Here is a 4,572-nt window from a genome sequence, read left to right on the forward strand (position 1 = left end):
TGGATCGCAGTGTAACCAAGATATCAGCTCAAATGGGTTTTAATTTTAGAGTCTGAACCTTCGTAGAAACAAACTTATAGCGAAAATTCCATGATGATATGTTTGAGATGGCATTTTGGAGCTTGCAAAAACCCTAACAGCCTTAGATCATATCTCCAAACATATAGCAAGGCAAGTTTAGACATTTAGACCCAAGGTGTTGAATGATTTTGTCTCAAATGGGTTTTTGTTTTAGCTTATGAAACTTCACAAAAAAAACGTTATAGGGAAAATTCAATGATGACCTTTTTGGAGCAGCGAAACCCAATAAGCCAAAGCTCTCATACCAAATGTTATGAAAACAACTCACAAAAAGATAGAAAAGATGGATCAACGACTTAGAAATAAACCTTTTTGAGGGGAAAGCCTCCTTTAAATTAAACAAATGAACGATTCTTTGATGTTTCAAGTGACACAACCTCCTTTATATATATAGGAATCTAAGGGGTCACAATATAATCAGAGCCGACATAACAATAATAATGTAAGGGCACCATAATAACAATAGTGGGCTTCTGTGGGGCACAAAAATAAAAATAAGAGGGATATACTAATAACAATGAGGGAATAGTGGGCTTCTATGGGGCACAACAACAACAATAAGGGGGGTATAGTAATAACAAGGAGGGAATACACTATTATTATAGGGACCTAACACCAGGAGCCCTCTATCTCAATTCCTCACTCTCGGAGCTCAGAAGGGGGGCAGAGTATGACTCAATTACCTTGATCAGTGGTGCCCCTTATCAGGAGTGTTCACATCCATTAGTTAAAGTTTCTCTTTGAAGACCAAGAACTTCCCTTTTAGAAAAGCTTTGGTGATAATATATGCAATCTACTCATCTATCGATATGTGATGGAGTCAAATGACTCCCTTTTGTACCATATCATGAATGAAGTGGTATCGAATCTCTATGTGCTTGGGCTTGTCATGAAACATGGGATTCTTTACTAGACAGATCCCACTCTTGTTGTCGTAACATATCATGGTAGTGTCTAGGACCTGCTCAAATAGATTTCCAAAGATATTCCTCAACCAAATAGCTTTGAAACTAGCCATGCTACCAAAAATGTAATCTACCTCGCCAATACTCAATGATATAGACTTCTGCTTCCTTCTTATCGAAGATATCATAGCAGATCAAAGACTAAAACAACATCCTAACATACTCTTTATGTCGATAACATTTTCTACCCAGTCAACATATTTGTATCCAAGAATGTTTTGAATGTGTAATATTGGTTTACTATGCTAATATCCTCATCAGAATACAAAAATGTGCTTAATATTTGTACTCCAAAATAGCAAGTAAAAACGTGAGTTTTTATGTGTGTTTTCTTATGTTATTTTCATGAAAAAATTTAAACATGAAATCAAAACACTAAATGGAAGCATGGATCAATCAGTAATACACCAACCATTGTTAAAGGTGTTCACCCATCCTTAACTACATCTCCTTGGATTAGCTCTAATGACATGACCCCTTCTCATTATGCTTAATGGTTAGAAAAGAATAGTACATAAAGTGCTGAGAAATTGAATGGTTAGTTTCCCCTTCAAAGAAGCAAACTTTTGCAAGAGTTATCACTCCAAATACATGTTAACCTACAGTCAAACATGTAAAATTTCAATAATCAAAGGCATATTGCACCAAGACCTCATACATCAACGTCAAAGACTGTCAACAGTACTACAATCCACTTGAAGTACATAAAAAAGTTTCTTCTCCAAAACACACAGAGAAAAGAGGAATAAAATCTAGAAAAATCATGTTATAGTTGTTGCAGAAAGCACATGGAGGCTAGAAAACCCCTGCAAGGTCATCTCCATATTCAAACCCCTCCATAAATTGATTGAACACTCTAGTTGATCAAGGCACCCATAGGCTTCAATCTGCAAAAAGCCTATCTAGAAGTGCTCCTTTGATTCCAAAACCAACTCCAATGAGTCTAGAATGTCCAAAAATGGCTACCTAGCCTCTTTTTGCACCCGATTTGGTTGAAAACTAGAGAAGTTATGACCTCTCCTAGTTTTTCCACTATTCATTCTACAAATTACACAAAATTTGCCACCATCCTCCAATTTTGCCCATTTTCTGCTAACAGAGCAACAAATTCCCCAACTTTCAGGTGGATTTGTAGGACTGGTAACTAGCCCACTAAAACCTGCCAGCGGTTGAATTAAATGCCAATGAAGTGTTGACATGGGGTGGGTAAGTTCTGGTAGTTAACGTTGGTGGTTAATGCTAGCGGTCACATTATGGGCATTCACATGGGGTGGTTAACCCTGGACGTTAAGAGGTGGTGGTTAGCATTCGTGGTTAATGCTAGCAGTCACATTGTAGGCATTTACATGGGGTAGTTAGCCCTGCATGTTAATTGATGGTGGTCAATGCTCACAGTTGATACTAGCGGTTACATAACTACCGCAAGATGTGTTCACATCGAGGGCAGTTATGTCCGCTTGACCCCCGAAACATAACTCCATGAGACCTTAAATATATTTGGCGTCATTAGAGGTTACATTCCATAGTCATGGCATGTTGGTAGAGCCTTTGTGTTAGCATGGAGAGGTCATGGGTTTGACACCCGGTGCCTCTACCCAATCTATACAACCATTTTCATGGCCTCCTGGGCTACCACGTGGCATCCTCCAGTTGGGCCACGTGTCAACATGTGGTTGGCCACCACAAAAACATGTGAACAAATATACACTTTCCATTTGGACCACTATCAAGGTGCCACTTAGTGCCACCCAATTCGTCGAAGAATGTGTTGACTAATTCAAACTGGCATCTCACCTGCCCAGTCAGTGCCATGTCAGCAGTATAGATAGCTGACTTGGCTGTCTCGTTTTTTTTTTTTAAATTCACCTATTTGGTAAAACAATAAAAACGTGATATATTGAGAATATGATATCTATTTTCAATGAAATGAGTTATGCCAGAATCAGGATGATGAGACCTACATGCTCATTCAGGTTCCACTCCATTCTGACAACTTTGAATTTTTGACAAATTTTGAGCTCCTAATCACTCTTCCCCACTGAAAACTTTTGGGACCCAAAAGTTCACTTTCAATTGTTAAACATTTGAAGGTACCATTCCTTCACTTTTCCAAACTCAATCCAATCGATAATTGTGGTCACTTGACTTGTACTTGTCATGGCTCTTTTTCAATCTAAACTTGAAATATAACCCAACCAAAGAATTTAAGTTCAATGTTCTTCTCAACTTGTCCATGTCACTATGGCCATCCAAAACAACATCCTTCCTAACTATAATTCCCATGGCACTCTTCTATAAAATCCTTATCAAGGATAAGATCCCAGAAAGGATTTGAGTAATAAACCAAAAAACTTTCACATAGTGAATACTTGTATAACTGAGTCCTTATGACATTTGTAATATAGTAAATGTGAAACAACTACTCATACAGAAATTTTAAAATTATCTCTTAAACTACAAATAGAAATGCATTTTACAAGATGGAATAAAATTGACTCCCAAATTTTACATTCAAATTGGCTATCAACAAGCTAAACTAGCATAACAATGCCAAAGAAAACACTGTTGCATATAAGTGATTTATTTATGAACATCACCTTACAAATTTCCCAACTATGGGGATATGCACGTGTTGGGTTGTGCTATATTCTTTCCACAACTAGCCCACGTAGTTAACTGGGGGGTTAGAAGGATGTCGGAGCCCCCCTTTGTTGCGCCGATTACGTAGCGAGGGGAGTCATAGGGGGTTTGAGGGGTGCAAGTAACCCCACTCTATGGCATCTGTGGTAGCGCCTCAGAAAATTTTGGTTTTGGACCCTATGTTAGGTTGGGCAGATCTACCTATGGTTTTTTGCATGACTTTTGCACATGGTTTTGGATGCGATGGTTTTCGGTCCATGGTTTTAGACGCGATGGTTTTTGGTCCATGGTATTGGATGCTTCAGCTTGTATAAATATGTATTATAACATGGAGAGGAACATGATAAAAAATCAAGCTGGTAGTCTTGGTTTTTATTAGAAAATTATATATTACGGAGCAATGGACCACATAAAATATTGCAGAAATATAAACACAGAGAATGCATAAAACAAGAGAGACACAGATATACGTGGTTCACCCAGTTTGGGCTACGTCCACTCTGAACAGCCAGTCCTTCCTTTCTATTATCCAGCAAAATGAAGAGACACAACCTACAACAAATCAGCTGTATTATCCTCTGTTTTCTCTCACAGTCTCACCTCTCTATTTCTAGCTCACAGAATACACATCTATCACACAACCTCAAATACAATACCCTCATACAAAGAGAGGGGTTGCCTTCTGGGGCAAAAAACCCTAAACTAAACATAAGTTCTACGATCAGATCATCTGCCTAATGAACGGCCCAGATTGACTAGAGATTACTATACTTTTACAAGGCAATTTACATTTGTTTTTAGCTTCGGGGGCACTGGCCCCGAGCCCATGCCGGGGGATCACTGGCCCCTGGACCCCCCAGCCGGGGGGGATGGGCCCCCCCCGACC

The sequence above is a fragment of the Pinus tabuliformis genome, chromosome 8 (assembly GCF_031772625.1).
Source record: "Pinus tabuliformis cultivar Carrire ecotype Pingquan chromosome 8, CPIR1, whole genome shotgun sequence".
In the NCBI taxonomy this organism is placed as follows: Eukaryota; Viridiplantae; Streptophyta; class Pinopsida; order Pinales; family Pinaceae; genus Pinus; species Pinus tabuliformis.